This window comes from Xenopus tropicalis, chromosome 7 (assembly GCF_000004195.4).
Source record: "Xenopus tropicalis strain Nigerian chromosome 7, UCB_Xtro_10.0, whole genome shotgun sequence".
Classification (NCBI taxonomy): Eukaryota; Metazoa; Chordata; class Amphibia; order Anura; family Pipidae; genus Xenopus; species Xenopus tropicalis.
Genome location: NC_030683.2, coordinates 28,668,176 through 28,686,941, shown reverse-complemented (window position 1 = coordinate 28,686,941; position 18,766 = coordinate 28,668,176). Strand labels below are relative to the sequence as shown.

General features: G+C 44.0%; 1 protein-coding gene across 4 annotated transcripts in view; it reads right to left on the bottom strand.

Moving 5' to 3' along the window:
• nt5c2 (5'-nucleotidase, cytosolic II) overlaps positions 1-4,809 on the bottom strand; it is a 53,879-nt gene extending 49,070 nt beyond the window's left edge. Inside the window, exon 1 of one of the 4 annotated variants that reach the window (XM_012966542.3) lies at positions 4,786-4,809. The gene's annotated coding sequence lies outside the window, so the exon portion shown is untranslated. 4 annotated transcript variants of the gene reach the window in all.
• Between the last annotated feature and the right edge of the window lie 13,957 nt (positions 4,810-18,766).

Sequence of the window (18,766 nt, the reverse complement as noted above, 5' to 3'; positions counted from 1 at the left end):
GCATAATAATTCTTTGCACCTTATTTTTAGAAAAGGGCTAATGACAAAGCATAATTAACATCCATACATGTCAACCTATTTCAACATCAGTGTACAATCTGTCTCCTACTTAGCCAGTATGATTTTTAACCTATAGTAGAATAAAACGTTCTGCTATAATAGTCAATAATAATTAAATTCCTTATTCATTCTAAACTATGTTGTAATTCTTTTGGGTGGCAAAGCTGATTCCTAAACTTAATGTGGCTCCCCTGAAAAATTGGTTTAAAGGAGAAGGAAAGGCTAAGTCACTTGGGGGTGCCAAAATGTTAGTGACTTAGATCGCATACCTTCTACCCTGGGCTGTTGCCCCTGTACGGAGAGAACAGCACCAGCCCGGAGTAGCAGCGAGCGCTTCCTCCTTCATTTTCGCATGCGCCGGCCGACGAAGACAGCAGTGCACAGGACTTAATGTAATTTTTACACCCCAGCCTAGGGTACAACAAAGTAGGTGCCTATAGCTACCAGGGGAAGCGTGTTATACTGAGCTTTATGTGCTGCTCACATCTTTCTCACTATGTATTTGCATGTTGTTGACATAGCGGTTACCCAAAAAGCTAAACGACATACCTCATCCATAGACTATAATTAAACAGTGCTCTCTACTGGCTAACTTGTCATGAGAAATTATTAAAAGCTTGCTTGGCTTAATATTAACTTTGGAATGAGGCAGCTATTAGACATGGGAATGCTCTTGTTTACTTGGCAAGAAATACATGGGGTCTGAATTTTTTTGCAGGAAAATGTGGAAGAAGGCATATTGCTGCAATAAAGCCTGATAGCCACATGTTAAGTGTTTTACATGGGGTGCTCCCCATTTTTTGGATAAAAATGTACTTTAAAGGAACAGTTCAGTGTAAAAATTAAAATGGGCAAAATAGATAGACTGTGCAAAATAAAAAATGTTTTCAATATAGTTAGGCAAAAATGTAATGTATAAATGTGAGCAGATGTCTAACATAATAGCCATAACACTACTTTCTCCATGGAAGAGGCGACAAAGCGATATGTGCACCTTTGCACTAAGACTAGCATGGGCAATCCTGGAAAATTGTTACAGATGAAAAATAACTCTATTTAACTACTGGGCTTTTATTCAGCTTCTGGGCAGATCACACAGCTAGGCCTCAGACCAGCCTAGGCCATTTAACAATCTTCGCTTAGGTCCTTAATCAGCTTGATAAAGGGCCTATGGTGGCCTGAAAAGTTGCTGTGTGAGCCACTAAAATTGCCCTTTAGTTGAACAAAGGCATTTTAAATCTATTCTACATAAATTATCCAGTGGTAAGTGGCCAGTGTCTGAACCCAGAACCATTGAATCAGCCCAGGTGTTAGCATGAGGAACGGGTTTCGGCGCCGAAATGCATACTTGCATATAACTGATAGTATCAATTACACTGGGAAAATGTTTTCTGGGGGAAAAAAATATATATTTTTAATTTTATTTGCATAGAAACTTCCATCGCTTGAAACTGAAAGATTTCTAGTTATAAGTATTCTCCACAAGGCAACATTAGCAAACTAAACTAGGTAAGTATCTACCGGCAGAAGGAGGAACAGAACTGACAAAATAAGAAGAACTTTAGCAAACACAAGTAGAGGCCAAGATAAGATAGAGGGGATACTACAGGGCTGATTTGTGAACAAAAACGCAGTGTGCAAAGTGCAAAAATGGCTGCAATCTGCTATATTATTGCACAATGCATTTTGGTGTGCACAGACCTGCAGCTTCCTTCACTAATAGAGCGCTGACGCGTTAGTCAGCACTGTTTTAGTGAAGGGTGGGCAGAGAGAGGCCTATACCTTGCAGATATGGAGCAGCATGAGGCTCAGCCTCTAATGGGGCTCTGTCCTTACAATGTAATGATTCTAGAATTAAGCCCTACCCTTCCTCCATATAATGCTAAGCTGTACCGACTTCTGCCGTTTAACAGCAACTTACCTAACACTTATCTCTATAAAATGCCACTTGTCTGTTCATAACAAACATTGTGCTCACTTTTACAATTTCATACTCCTACCCAATGCATATGACAACCAAGCCCTGCCCAGCTCTTACAGCACAAAATTTGCCAAATCTCGCACATTCCTTTGTGCCACTAAACAAGACCTGACAAACAAGCTCCATGCGCTTCAGTTGTCTTATTGCAAACACTGCATATTAGTAATCAGCACCGAGCACTGCTTCCCACAATAAAAGCATGCCACCAAGTCCCGCTTGCCACTGATATAGCCAGTCTCACATCCAAATATCTTATCAGTACAACTTGTTTGTGGTCTGCTTCCCCTTATAATACTAAGCCATATCTGCTCCTTTCTTTATACCACAGCACCAGATAAATAAGTGCAGTCGTGCCATCTAGCAAACTTATTGGTCTACAGCAGCGTTGTGCAACATTTTCCCTGTAGTACACTGGTTTCCTCATACACCATTTATTCAAAATCTGTATTAATATGATGCCTTGTAAAAAACAAAAAGTTTACATTTTTTTTAGGTTGGTTATTAGATTTTATGACTGAGGATTTTTAGTACCAGGGCTGTAAGAGTTCAATCCAGAGTTAAAAAGCAACCAGCAACAGAACTGTAAAAAAAACACCCTACCGTTATACACTGCCAACCTGTTTACTCTCTGTATATAAGTGTCACTGCCATACTATATACCAGCACTGCAACTTTCCATGTGCCAGCTGCTGACTGTATACTACTGTTCCTCTTATGTGACTGCCCAACCTCTAATGTTGTTTGTATAGAACTGCTGCTCCCTCTGTATAACAATGTGCCACAGTTGCCTTCTGCATAAAACTGCTCCTCCATGTGCCACTGCTGAACCCCGCTGGGCTCTGTATACCACTACTGCTCTCCCTTTGCCAAAATTTAGCTGCCCTCTTCTTAGCACTGTTCTTTTCTCTGTGCCACAATCCCAGCTGCCTTTTGAATAGCATTGCCAATCTCCATGCCACTGCCAATTGTAGCTACTCTCTTTAATGCACTGCTTCCTTCTGTGGCACTGCCAATCCTGACTGCTGTCTGGATAGTACTACTCTTCTTCCTGTGGCACTGCCAATTCTAGCTGCCATCTGTATAGCGCTGCTCTTCTCCCTATGGCACTGCCAATTCTAGCTGCCGTCTGTATAGCACTGCTCTTCTCCCTGTGGCACTGCCAATCTTAGCTGCCATCTGTATAGCACTGCTCCTCTCTGCACCCAGTCCTAGCTGCCCTCATTATTGTGCTACTCCTGTCCCTATGGCACTGCTAATTCTAGCTAGCGTCTGTATAGCACTGCTCCTCTCCCAATGGCACTGCCAATTCTAGTTGCCCTCTGTATAGCACTGTTCCTCTCTGCACCACTGCCAGTCCTAGCTGCCCTGTTTATTGTGCTGCTCCTGTCCCTGTGGCACTGCCAATCCCAGGTGCCCTGTATATAGCACTACAGCTTGCTTTGTGCCATTGCCAATCTGCTGCCCTCTACATAGAACTGTTCCTCTCTCTGTGCCACTGCAAATCTAGCTGCCCTCTGTAAAGCATTACAGCTCTCCCTGTAACATTGGCAATGCCTACAGCGTCTGTACAGCCCTATAGCCTTTCATGTGCCACTGCCAGTCCCAGCTGCCCTCTGTATAGTAGTGCCCCTGTGCCAGGCCAGCCAGCTCCCCTCTGTAAAGCCCTATAGCCTTTCCTGTGCCACTGCCAGTCCCAGCTGCCCTCTGTATAGTAGTGCCCATGTGCCAGGCCAGCCAGCTCCCCTTTGTACAGCCCTATAGCCTTTCCTGTGCCACTGCCAGTCCCAGCTGCCCTCTGTATAATAGTGCCCCTGTGCCAGGCCAGCCAGCTCCCCTCTGTACAGCCCTATAGCCTTTCCTGTGCCACTGCCAGTCCCAGCTGCCCTCTGTATAGTAGTGACCCTGTGCCAGGCCAGCCAGCTCCCTTCTGTACAGCCCTATTGCCTTTCATGTGCCACTGCCAGTCCCAGCTGCCCTCTGTATAGTAGTGCCCCTGTGCCAGGGCCAACCAGCTCCCTTCTGTACAGCCCTATAGCCTTTCCTGTGCCACTGCCAGTCCCAGCTGCCCTCTCTATAGTAGTGCCCCTGTGCCAGTCCCAGCTCCCCTCTGTATAGTAGTGCCCCTGTGCCAGGCCAGCCAGCTCCCCTCTGTGCAGCAGTAGAGCTCCCTGTGCCACTGCCAGTCCCAGCTGCCCTCTGTATAGTAGTGCCCCTGTGCCAGGCCAGCCAGCTCCCCTCTGTATAGTAGTGCCCCTGTGCCAGGCCAGCCAGCTCCCCTCTGTGCAGCAGTAGAGCTCCCTGTGCCCGACCTAATTCCCCTCTGCACCTCACTGGCCGCCATGCAGCGTTCCCAGCACCGACACAAGGTGCATCACTAACCTTTATACAAAAAGGAGCAGCTGAACCCGCACCCTTCCCCAAACTGCACTTCACGACACGGCACTGTGTTCCCTCGGTACGGCGCGGCTTTGCGCTACTTCCCTTACTGCTATAGCCCTGGCACCCCTTACAGCAAACAGAAAACTCAGTCGCTACGGGAATAAGAGCTCGAAGTCTCATCCTGTCCATCTGTAACAAAGAGACGGTGCAAATGACCCCCCAGTATATTGGTCCCTGTCATCCCAAGTGCTCGGAGCCACTCACTCACCCACCTTCCGCTTCTGACAGGAGACAACAAACTGCACTGGCTGCCTTACTACGCAAGCGCACAACTCAGGGCTCAGGGACAGACAACAACTACACACCTCTGACAGAAACGAATTGCACAGATCCTGTGTGTAATAACGTCACTGAGCTGCCTTACTGACACCATCCCCGGGACATCCCCCTGCCCCCTCCCCAATTCCACCTCGTCTATTATTATTGGGTCACATTCTGCAGCATGTCCCGCCCCACCATGTGCAAGCCAATTAAAATACGCAGGGGCGGGCATACCTAATGAAGAGCGATTGGGCTGTATATATTGCCAATAAACAGGAGCCAGTCGGGGGGAATTGTGAGTAGGTAACGCGTGTTGGTGTGGGACGAAGTGAAGAATATGGCCCTGTAATGATAGATTAAAGAGGGATTGCATTTAGGGAGGGGGCGCATATTATGTGTTTCTGATATTGTCTTAACAGGGCGTAGGCGCAAAAAGCCTATTCATTTTGCAGTGATCTTTAAGTGATAACAGATTTTAATGTAAAGGACCATAATAGTTGCGGGAGGGAGCTTTAGGGCCGAGCGGGTTAGTCAGGTTTATTTGTATACAGGTTACATGTACAGTGTGTGTTCCCTCTCAAACATGAGCTTAAATGTGCAACCTTGTACAGGCATCTTTATTGCCACAAATGGTGGCCAATCTCATGGCTATTAGTCCCAAATATCCGGTATAATGTGTTTAACTGCAGGTATCTGAAAAGGCAGGCCTAAGCAGCAGGCTGGATAGATTTCTTATTTGTATTAACCATACAGAAACCCCAATGCTGGTGCCTATATGATATATACAGCCCTGTACACTGGCCAATAAAAGCCCTAGTCCAGGGGTAGGGAACCTATGGCTCGGGAGCCAGATGTGGCTCTTTTGATGGCTGCATCTGGCTCGCTGCCAGATCTTTAATAAAAAAATAACGGGGGTGTGGCCTGCGATCGGCGGATAGAAGACGTGTTCTAAGCCTTAGAACACGTCTTCTACCCGCTGAGCGCAGGCCACGCCCTCCTCCGAATCCGGCATCCTTACCAGGTTGCACTTGAACCAGGGCCCAGGGAACTGAAAGGGACATTGGAGCAGAAACCTGTGACAGTTCACGCTTGAATTGAAAATAAAATGTGGCCAATATGTCTCTGTTGGGGCTACAAAGAGAAGCCACTGTGCTAGGTAGCCCTCTAGTTATACCACTAACAAGCCATATTAAACAGCTAAAGATGACACCCGCCCTACCTTGCCCTGCAGCATCCGCTGTCGAATGGGCCTGAAGCCACATCTTCCTCCACAGGCAGTGGAAATCCCGTCAGCCATTGTATGGCTCTCACGGAATTACATTTTAAAATATGCAGTGTTTATGGCTCACTCAGCCGAAAGGTTCCTGACCCCTGCCCTAGTCCCTCAAGTCAACAGCATGTTGGCCTGAATATGGAGCCTGCTGATTGGCCTGCCCATAGTAGCAGCGCTCTGTAAGGTGCCATAGAGCACCTATGTCTAACACAAGGCCCGTGGTGAGTGACTGGCTGGGCAGTGTGATCAATTTCTATTTTCCTCTCATAGTAACTAAAGGTCCCCATACACTATAAGATCCGCTCGCTTGGCGATGTCACCAAGCGAGCGGATCTTTACCCGATATCCCCACCTACGGGTGGGCGATATCGGGTAGCAAGTTGCTTTAAAAAAAAATAATCCGATCGTTTGGCCTTGGGGCCAAACGATCGGATTACAGTTGCGGCCATGGGGCAGTCGGTTCGGGGACCGCATCAACGAGCCGATGCGGTCCCCGATCCGACTGGATTTTCTAACCTGGCCGATCGATATCTGGCCAATTTCAGGCCAGATATCGGTCGGCCAGGCCGCTCGTTTCTGCCCATACACGGGCCGATTAGCTGCCGAATCGGTCCAAGGGACCGATATCGGCAGTTTCTATCGGCCCGTGTATGGGGGCCTTAAGACTTAGTATCTTACTATGTTTCTTAATAACAAAATTTGGCCTGCGACTTAGCCTGTGTTTTAGATTTCTGCCCCCTTATGTGATTGTGTTTGGCACCCCTGCCATAGAGAGTCACTATTTAGTGGAATGATATGGGACTGTTTGGGCCTTTGTGTATTTGAAACACTATGGGATATTTTGATTCCAGTCCCGACCTGCAGTTGCCTGGCCAAAAATTGTCCTTTTCTAATGCATCCCTCTATGCCCCCTGACCCTGGGAAACAATGTGCATGACGTCACAGAATGCTCAGTGTATGTGCAGTGTGCAATTTATGGCAAAGGGTTGGGGACACCTACATGCCTCACCCTCCTGCCCCTCACTTATGAGTACACCACTGTCTCACACAGGAACTGTTGTATTCATGGAGTGCTGACAGGAACAGAGTGCAGAGACTTGCAGCTATTCTACCTGCATTGCAGCTTGCTCTATGTACAAGTATAGGACCCATTATTCAGAATGCTCGGGACCAAGGGTATTCCGAATAAGGGGTCTTTCCGTAATTTGGATCTTCATACCTTAAGTCTACTAAAAAACATTAATTAAACCCAATAGGGTTATTTTGCATCCAGTAAGTATTATTTATATCTTAGTTGGGATCAAATAAAAAACACTGTTTTATTTTTACAGAGAAAAAGGAAATTAATTTTAAAAATCTGAATTATTTGATTAAAATAGAGTCTATGAGAGACAGGCTTTCCGTAATTCAGAGCTTTCTGGATATCAGGTTTCCGGATAACAGAACCCATATCTGTACCATGCTCTGCAAGTAATAAATGATCAATTCAATCCCTTTTGAGTTGAGCATATCATCTGAATGCCAGTGGAATCCCACCATGTGAAAGTTTATATTTAAAGGCCAGGTAAGAAGAAAGGGGTAGCCTAGGCATGTAAAGTGTTAAGGACGACTATTAAAGGCATCTGTCTGTCTCTCCACACACTGGTGGAACACACCTGGAAACTATTTATTTGCCCTCATGCATTTCAGTACCAGGATACAATTTTATCCTATAATGTAACATCTAATTGACATAATTGTTTAAATAAGAAGCTGGGGCATCTTTCCTTAAACTGGAGCCAACAGCATTTTACTACAGTATTTCTAATAAGACTTTTACACTTGGGAGCTTTCTCATGTGTTTGCCGCACACTTGAGACACAGATTTCAGTGCCCCAGATTTTCAGTTCATTGATTCTATTAGATTTTGCTTTGTTGTACTCATGAGTGTTCAGAGTTAAGTTCTATGGCATTTGTGTTTTGTGACTTTTTTTTTAGACTCCACATGCTGCATTTTTATTACGTGCGATCAGAAGACCACAGAATAGAGAGGGTTGCATTTAAAAACTGACTGAAACACACTTAGGTGTGATTAACAAAATGCATATGAACACAATATATGCATTTATATGCACTTAGCATGAGTTTCTGAACGCAGAAAGAAGCCCATGTCTAAGAACCCTAAGAGCTAACAAATGCTCTGTGTAGTTTTTGTGAGTGAGATAAAACAAACATCTGTTATGTAGAGCCCTACACTCAAGTCTTTCTCATGCAGTCATGCAGTTTTAGCACCCCGTCTCCTGGAACACTACAAAATCTGCTCCCCGCAGCTGTAATGTATCAGATCAGATAAAGTCAGATGGTATCTTTTGTTTCTGCATCTGACAGTGTATACCAATGAGAGAAGAAAGTCTTCCAGACACCATCAGTTTTTATCTTTTCAGATGCAGACCCAGCATGGAGTGTCTCCTTCCCACAGTTGTGTCATGTCGGATGGCAAATCTTCAGATTTTTGTATCAATCCTGTTATGTTTTGACGTGTGCAGCTACATTCGACTTGTAGGAAGCGATGTGTTGATCTGACACCATCCTACAAAATCTCCTGTGTAGTTCAGCTCTTAGAGAGCTCCGGTGGATGTCATTGCCTTATTTTATAGTTATATTCTTTATAATGTAATATTATATAGATTAATTCCAAGCAAATCCTGCAAATAAACATATGCTTTTTAGTTCTCTATTCCAGCAACCGAAGTCCTTCTTATCAGTTTTATAATTACTGTGTTGTCTTCTTGCCTAACAGTCTAAAGTAATGAAATTTCCCCCGTTCCCTTGCAATGCAGCGTGAGCAGTACGTGGCTGGGCCAGCTCAGCAAATTATACTGCAGCATTCTGGTTTAAACCTTCAGAGGGAAGACATAATAAGGGCAGGCACAGCAATTCTGCTGCCTCTACCTCTGCAGCCCTCTGAACTTGCTAGCATGTGCTATTTTTTTATACCTTCCCTCTGTGGCAATTGCTCAGCGTAAACAACATTTAAAAATATGTTTTGTGGTGTAAGAAATATCCTAAGCCTTCTGTATTTAGATGAATACAAGTCAGAAGTGCTTTGCTTTCTCGTGGTTAACTAATGGACGCCAGTGGAGGGAAATTTGAGTTTCTGGCACGTTTAGGTTACTAAATAATTCAGCAGGCAAAATGAAAGTTGTTTGTGTGGCATTGCCTTTACACTGGCAGCTTAGTGGAAGGAATTGTGAACCAAGTGAATCTGACTGTGAATTAAGTGCAGTTTGATGTGTTTGTTTTTAAACTGTAATATAGGAAATACAGTTTAAAGTCTGAAAATTCACAAGTAATATTATTGCAGTATCTTGTACAGGTCTGGGTAACAAAATAGGCCTTGGCATTGGCCATGAAATTTTAAGTACACAAAGGTAGGTAGGTTACTTCAGAGTTAAGTAAACTGTATAACAGCTTTTAACCTATGCCTTGTATCGGTATATGGTTAATCCTTAATAACTTTATATATTCCAATATTTCAAAGTAGGGGGATACATTATTCTCCGTATCAAGAATTCTACTGGGGACCCAGGAGCCGGAATATTTATGGATCCAAACCATAACCCATTGGATAATCAGCCCCCTACATCATACATAAATGTTAGGCAGCACAGCCATATATATGATGAACATAGAATTATGTGGCTCCAGCTGTTTTAGATAGAAAGTATTCCTATATCTTAATCCAGCTCCTCTTTCTTTAATATTCCATCACCTAGTGGAAGATACAGGGCCAAAATAGTTTTACCATAATTCATACGTACTATGACTATAACCTCTCACCTTTCTGTTTCTGCTCTTGGAGGGTGCTTTAACTTGTGCTTCAGCAGCAACTAGCTTTATGGTTGGACAAGACAAGTTACTGTTAAGGTGGCCATACACGTGGCGATCTGACGATGTTTCGTACGACCATCGGTCGCACGAAACATCGTAAGATCTGCCACACACCATTCAGGGCTGAATCGGCAGGTAAGGAGGTAGAAACAATAGGATTTCTACCTCCTTCTGCCGATTCAGCTCTGAAGGGAGAATTTTGGTCAGGCGCCTTCTATGGCGCCCGATCAAAATTTTCAAACTGGTCCGATCGGCGAGTCGTCCGATATCAGCAGCTTCCTGCGATATCGGTCGACTCGCCGACATGCCATACACGCACCGATTATCGTACGAAACTAGGTTTTGTACGATAATATCGGTGCGTGTATGGCCACCTTTACCATCTTGCACTACAATACCTGCTGTGCCCATGTAGGGCCAATTTTTGCACCAGTACAAACGCCCATATTACTTATCTGAGCAAATATGTTTTTTATTATTATATTATGTATATTATTATGTTAGGTTTTTAGGTTCTGTTTGTTTCCCAGTGTCTGTTTCTTTTTACTTACTTAACCATACATTCAGCAATTGATTGTGACGGTCCAAACAGGCCCTCCGAGATGACACCAACTGTTACAAGAAGACCATGGAGAGTCCAATGTTCCCTCCCTTTTGGTTATGTGCACAAAAAAACACAAAACAATACAAAATCTTGTGGTTTCGCACAAAATTCTTTGTACGCGCCACAACTTGTGCACAGCTTAGAGGGAACATAGAAGGGGACCCTTTAAACCGCATTTTTGGGCCTTAACATATTGGTCAGGAATTTCAGATTTAGAGCAAGGATATCGTAAAATGTACGTTTGCCTCCTTTAGTCACCTTTGCCTTCATTTAAAGGGGCCGGTAATAATATGCAATATAATATTTACAAGCACCTTTATAAAATGTACTTATGCAGTACTGAAGGCTTTAGAGATCTGTTCCATTGCTGGCTAAATTTTCCCACCAAACTATAGCACTGGGCCCAGGAGTATAAAATGCCTGGTGGACGTCCTGGTCAGTTCATTTTCAAAAAATACTAGAGAATGCACAAAATCCATTATTTTTGGATTAGGCCAAATATTGAATCCTGAACAAAAGTTTTGGGCTAATAACCAAATCCAAACCGTAATTTGCACAGTCACATGAAAGAATCACATCTTCTGTGAAATTATAATTGTCAAGCTGAGTTGTCCAGTTCTTTAAATTCACATGACTTTAGGGGGCTGATTTACTTACCCACGAACAGGTCGAATGGAGTCCGATTGCGTTTTTTTCGTAATGATCGGTATTTTGCGATTTTTTCGGATTCTTTACGAATTTTTCGTTACCAATACGATTTTTGCGTAAAAACGCGAGTTTTCCTATCCATTACGAAAGTTGCGTAAAAAGTTGCGCATTTTTCGTAGCGTTAAAACTTACGCGAAAAGTTGCGCATTTTTCGCGTAAGTTTTAACGCTACGAAAAATGCGCAACTTTTTACGCAACTTTCGTAATGGATACGAAAAACTCGCGTTTTTACGCAAAAATCGTATTGGTAACGAAAAATTCGTACAGAATCCGAAAAAATCGCAAAACATACGAAAAAGTCGCAAAATGTTCGTTTTCAAGTCGGAACTTTTCCAATTCGGGTCGGATTCGTGGGTTAGTAAATCAGCCCCTAGGTGTTCCATCAAAATGAATCTTGCAAAAAGTGCTGCGATTCAGCCAAATTCCAGAACAAATCCTCAGTTCAGTGCATCCCTGATTAACATATGCAATACAGATGTACCCTAACAAGATTATTTACCAACATGGATAAATTAGAAGCAAACTGTTAGAAGGGAATGGAGCAAGATGTAACATGCTACTTTTCTGGCCCCTCTTCCTCTCTTACCAAGGGCCTCCATATTGTGTTTTCTGTACCAAAATTAAAATGAAATTAGATGAAATATATAAGTAAAAAAAAAACTGGAGTTAGAAATATTTTATAATTGACATTCAGTTTTAATGTAGGTTAATTGGTGGCATAATTAATATACACTCTCACAGATCTCAGATGCTGCCAGTTTTCCTTACAACAATTCCTCTTGTGTATGCACAGAGCTAGGTTGTTGCTTTGACTTGTTTCAGCTGATGGTTCCTTTGCCAAGCAAAAAAAGTGATGGCAGAACATTAAGTTCAAGTGCTTGGCACAATGTTCATGCTCCTGAAGGATCTCAGATGGGCTGGAAGAGATCCATCTTGAAGAAATTGGTTCAGTATATACAGGTAAGAAGGTTGGTTCTTAAGGTGGCCATCCACGTCCAGATCTGCTTGTTTGTCGAGATTGCCAAAGGAGCGTAGCTGGGTTCAATTTGGCTACCCACATGCTGCAATAAATCTGGTCTATTTATTCATTGGCCCTAGGGCCAGTTGGATCATGTGGGGCCTAAGGGGGATCACATTAACACACTGTTGAGCTTCTTATCCAATTAGACTTTTAAACATCCCTGATTTGGCCAGATATTGTTACGCAGTCCTGTGGTCCCCATATATGGGGTCTTCCTCAATGGTATAATCACAAAAACAGCTAAAAAAAAAACAAACTATAGAGTCTTCTCTGTCTCCAAGTATGAGTTATTTGAATTAGTGGAACAATTTATTTGGAGGAATTCCACATCTAGAATTAAATGGGACTATAAGATATAGATAGATGTAAGGCAACAACTAGGATAAGAAAACCCATTGGTCTAAGCAATCTTCTCTCAACTTTCCTCTTTGTTCTGCTCAGCACATATATATTTTACATACAGACACTGAATTGTCTTAGTCTGTTGGTGCCAAAATATATTTTTTGCACTGATTTTAATGTTTTATTTTTTATTAAAAGTGCAAATATTATTGGTTATGATTGGGACATTGTTCCCTTTGACATTGGTAGTTTCCCGTTTCGATGGCGATACAACCAGCTATTGAAATAGTAGCAGCCATTCTGTATGACCCTTTTTTAAGTCCCTCCTATTATTTTTTAGTCCTTCTTGTCTGCCTCTATTATTTATTTATATTTTGATTTTTTTGAACTCGGTATGCACAGTGAGGCCGATTTAATGCCATTTGGTTGGCTTCTGCATTACAGGTCTTGTCCATTCTTGACTCATTGTTAGAAATTTTTCCCAAAATCTTCTGTAGTTCTGTTCTTGGGTTGTGTTTATAGATCCGGGCTGTTGATCCTGCCTGTTCAACCTCTCCTGTCTCTGTGCATGCCTGGACCATTGGTCAGATTCTTCACTAAGAACCTGTGCTTTGTGCTTTGACCCAGTCAATCCTGATGATATTGGTTGTTTTGTTCCTCAAGCAGCACACAACCTCTGCATAGTGGGCCAGAATCCTACCCTAAGCCATTCATTAACACAGATACTTAGAAGTAAACATTTTCCAATGACTCTGAGGCCTAATTAAGCTCCGGCTGAGTAAAGGTGGCCATAAACGTAACAATCTGCTCGCCTGGCGAGGTCACCGAGCGAATGGATCTTCTCCCGATATCCCCACCTACGGTTGGGGATATCAGGGGAATTTTGGCTAATTCCTGAGGCCAAATGATCGAATTATAACAACTGCCGATGCGGTCCCTGATCCGACTGACTCTTTTAACCGGCCCGATCGATATGTGGCCAATTTCAGGACAGATATGGGTCAGGTAGGCCATTCGTTGCTGCCCCTACACGGGCCGATAAGCTGCCGAATCGGTCCAAGGGACCACTATCGGCAGCTACAATCGGCCTGTGTATGGTCACCTTAAGATGTACACAGTTTGCCCTGTCAGCTTTATGCTTCTAGTGAGATAAATAAGTACTTTTCAGTGGTGTATTGACTGTATTCATGAAAATGGTCATTAAGGAAAATTTCAGAATGAATGAATTATAAATGAATGATATAACATCATTGCCATAATACAATAATAAATAGTAGATTTAATTGTCAGTGGCGGATTAATGAGATGTGAGGCTCAGGGGTCCTATCTAGTTTGTTTTTATTATTTTGGCAGCCATATTTAGAGAAGAGAAAATGGCTTGTGTTCTGTCTACTCACCGTGTGTAACTCATCTACGGGCCTAAATATAGCAGCTCTTCTACACATGGCAAGTTATCGAGGAGTCTATTACCTTACATAGTTGTTTACAGTGGAGCTTTACTATTTTTTTTTAGTCACACTCCAAGCTGCATCTCAGTGTCTACAAATTAAAGGGGAACTATCATGAATGGGAACCTGTTTAACTTGGCTCAGTTGTGACAGCTTGTGTTCTGAGCAGAGAGGAGTGAGGGTGGCCTGACCATTCCTGACTGACATCTAAAATACCACCCCCACCTGCCTATCTTTCCTATCTGATAGAAAACCTGAAAAAGAAGGTCTAAAAATTCAACCCATTTCCCCCCGTTACATTGTCTGACACTTCATAGTCTTCTCACCTACCTGAGTCACTAACAAACACCTAGAACTTTATTTCTTTGTAATTTATGAGAAAAACATGAAAGAAGCCACATGTCACTTGCTTTTTTGAGCAGCAGCAATCAAGTTATTTAGCACAAAGTCTCTGCAATTTGAAACGTACATGCCAAGTGAGCTGGCAGGGGATGCTGGGAGCTGTAGTGAAACAATAACTTTAGGGCATTTTATTCCTGTAAAACTACAATTTTCCTTTTTTATAACTTATAAATAAATAAATGTTGTTAGAAAAATATTTTGCGCTGCTATTTGTGCAATAAAATTGTAGTCGCTTTTTATATGTATGCAAGCTAATGGATAGCAGAATATATAGCCATATCTCAGGCTAATGCCACACGTAGCGTATTTTCGGCAAGCCAACAAATGCATCCCGAGAGCACACCCCTACGCTTAAAAATCCTCCTACCTGTGCCTGTACCAGAAAACAGTGAATACGCTCTGGGCAGGCACATGTAGCCGATATCCGCCAAAATACGTGAGCATTTTCCGTGGATGTCGGCTACATATCGGGGGATGTGTTAATAATTAGCCATAGCTTTGTAACGGTGCCAAATTTGTAAAAGCTAGAAATTGTCAAAATGTTTGTCTAGACTTTATACTTTCACTATTACAAAAACATTTTTCATGATAGTTAGTAGCACATGGCAATTAGTAGCCACAGCTTTTTTCTAAAAATGCGGTGACTAATCTGCACAGTGAATCTGTGTGGATGATTAGTCGCAGCCACTCTAATTTATGGCGGGATTAATCCCCACAACTTTTAAAAAAGTCACACTGACTAACTGCCGTGTGTGCCTTCGCCCTTAGCCCTTCTAAATTGTTTCAATAGTCGCACTTTCTACATGCATAGGTTTATTTATATATGTCACAGGATCCGCGGTGCTTGCAAAGCTTAGTGTAAGCAAAGTGTAATGGGGGGGGGGGGGGGGTGGCGGTGAAATTAGTGTTATGCAACAGAGGGGGTAGGGGTGGTGATTTAGTGGCTGTCAAGGGTGTGTGTTTGGTGGTGGGAGGGGGTTGAAAGTAGGGTGGTGGGACTACTGGGCACCAAGCCTTGGGCACATGGTGCTAATGGGTGGCAGCCCTACATATAAATCCCTCCCTTCCATGACCAATTACCCACTTTTAAGCAGAGGTCCCCCTCTATCCCTCCCATATTCCTGCCCCATCCACCCTGCCAGTTAAATCATCACCACACCTAGTGCCCTACTATGTAGGCACCCAAGGGCCTGTGCCAATGGTGGCAGCTTTAGGGGGGTGGGCCTCAGCTGCCTATATAATTGATACAAAAAATGAAGAATATAAAATTTCCCCAGCTGCCACCAGATTATACCTGTGCAAAACCAGGGGCAGAGCTGGGGGGGGGGGGGCAGGTTCGGACCGACTTGTGGGTTGCAAACGGGTTCAGGTTGAGCTCTTCCGCTCACCCTCCCTGCCCATGTCCTAATACTGCTGGATGCCTCTTCTGGTTTGTGTATTTATACAGTAGGTGCACCCCTGCCATGCCCTGCACTTTTTGTGACATCATTACGGGGTGGGCTGGGTGCAGGCCTATAAATGCAGGGCAGAAGCTGGATCGGCTAAGGTTCGGGTTGGGAGCGGGCAGGTTAGGGTTGGGTCGAGGTTTTCCTAAACCCGCACATCACTAGTTTGCAGCTGTTTTTTTGCCAGAGAGAAAGACAAACTGGAATTTAATATCCCTGAACCTTGCACTACTTCTCACCCCCTACTGTCACTAAATGTGACCTCTCGCCCAGGCCTTGGGCAATGCTCAGTAACTAACAGATAATTGTTATATTTGTTTACCTTAAATGCACTTGTGTAAATGTGACCAATCATCTGGTCTGTGCAACTGTGTGTTTGTTAAATAAAACAAATGTAAATATGTACGGCTTCCATCATATGATTCATTTGAACAATTAACCATACGTTCCTGCTGGCCTTAACCTCACTTGCACTTTATTTACTGATTTTGAGCATTTTCTAATTCTACTGAGCCGCGGGTTTACAAGGCCTCTTGGTAATTAGCTCACACCCTTAGTCAGTGTGCAAGGAAATACACAAAGGAACCAAAATAACCCCTAGTCCTTAAATAAACCAGCTAAGCAAGAATGGGGAAAACATTATGTTCACATTTCTTTAGCTCAGTCCCTGCCCCAGTGGAGCTTACAATTTAAGGTCCCTGTCACATTCACACATATTAGGGTCAATTTTATCAGAAGCCAATTAAAGTAGGAACAGACGCAGGGAGACCATCCAAAAAGTGGCATAACTACATGGCACTGGGCACCACACAGCCACCCCTACCTGGCTCCCCCCTACTACCTGCCTGCCCACTCGTGTCCCCTTCTCCCGGCTCTCTCTCAGGTAGAATGTATGGGGAAGGTTGATTTCTATATAGATTAAGCAGACCCCCTGTTCCTTCTTCCTCTGTACTTATGCCACCGCGTACAAACCCTTTGCAGATAGTGCTATGGCTAGAAACAAACCTAGGATCCCAAGGCGGCATTACTAACCATGTAGCCCCCTTACAATTACAGCAGCTCTATGCAGCCATACTCACAAAGATCCATTGATTGGCTAGGCTGCCAAAGGATTGGCCAGGCCCCAAACCTGGCTGATTGTATTGTTTGGCCCCCGGGTCAACGACTGGATCATAATGCAGGGCTGTCAGGATAGAACCATAATAATGCGCTGATGTGGCCCCCGTCTGACAGGATTTTCAAACCTGCCCCATAGTATCTGGCTGCAGGTCTGGAATGGGATTCAAAATAGGCCCTGGCATTTCAAGTACACAGAGCCCCAACCCCCCACCAGCCCACTAAATAGTGACTGTCTATGGCATCTTACAGCAGCCCCTCTGGCATTTGCCTGAATCCACAGATTGCCAGTCCGGGCCTGCCTGGCTGATATACAAGAGAAGAAAAAGTTCCACCAGCACACCTTTACCTCCTCCAATGGTTAGTACTTGGTGCACGGCCCAGAGAGTCGGCGCTCCCAACAAAGTCCAATAAGAAATTTAGCCGGCACAACAAATATAGTGCAAGCGGGGCTTAGCCCCTGCGTGTTTATTCAAAAAAGGCTTTTTTGAATAAACACGCAGGGGCTAAGCCCCGCTTGCACTATACTTGTTGTGCTGGCTACATTTCTTATTGGCTGATATACAAGGCCATATTATATCTATACCTACCGTTTGTGTGCAGAAGTGTCCAGATTTTCTCATTCAGAAATCCAATCTTTTTAGTGTTACTGTACTTTTATAGAAAAGCTGCATCCCTGCAACAAATAAGAGCAAAACCAGTTTGTCATACATTCTATTTATTGTTCTCTAGTGCCTCTAGTGATAGATTATGGTACTGCTGCACAAAATAATTTCAGCTCCACTGAGAAAGTAGCTAGATATTGAACATTTACAATCAGGGCAGGGATCAGGAAGTTTGGGGCCTCATACAAGTTATTTAAATAGGGCCCCCCATGAACACAAGTGCACAGTACAAAACATTTTGGCCACGCACCCTTTTGTGAGCAATATAACCAGCTCACATTATACTATAATAAGCAGTTCATTGATTTAATGTGTTAATTAAAAGTCAGTGCATTGGGTGTCAGTGGAGTTTGCCCCTGCCCTAACAGAAGAAGATTTTCCCGGGTCTGACACAACACTACCATCTCACCCCCCAATGGCAGCCCAGGGAAGTGACCCCAATGAGGGCACTGGGCCGTGTGTGTGGCAGTGGGCCACATATGGGGAATGATACGTGGCTGAAAAGCCTGATATGACCGCCATTACATGGGGGGCAGAGACAGACACTGGCGTATGGGCAGGAACAGAAGGAGCTGTGACAGGCATATATGGGGATAGGGGAGAGGGTGGGGTTAAGAAATGAAAATGGAATCATGAAAAGGGCAGTAACTGACGCATGGTGGTTGGATGAGAATGACAAATAGGGAGAGGGGAAAAAGAGCTAAAATCATCGGTGGTGAAGGTGGCACACAGGGAGAGAGGAAACCTACTGAGACTGGCGCACTGGGCATGAGATAACGGTGTATCTGAGAGAGAGGCTGGGTTGCTATTGGCCAGTCAGCGATGGGCGATTGCCACGGCAATGTTTTCCTGCCTGGTTTTCCTAATTTGGGAAACCGGACAAAAGGTTTTGACCTGGGCAGCCATTCCGAAAACCAGGCTGACCGAGTCAAAACCGGACATGTGGCAACCCTTCATCTAATCCCCATGCAGCTTAACCGAGCTTAACATCAGTGATAAACAAGCATTTCATTAAGGGGCGGCATGCTGCCCCGCCGCACCGAAGTTTTGCTCCCATACGGAGCATTGGAGCATGAGTTGAAATAGGCGCCTGTGCACACGTGGGGGGGGGGGGGGGTGTTGTGGCGTAGT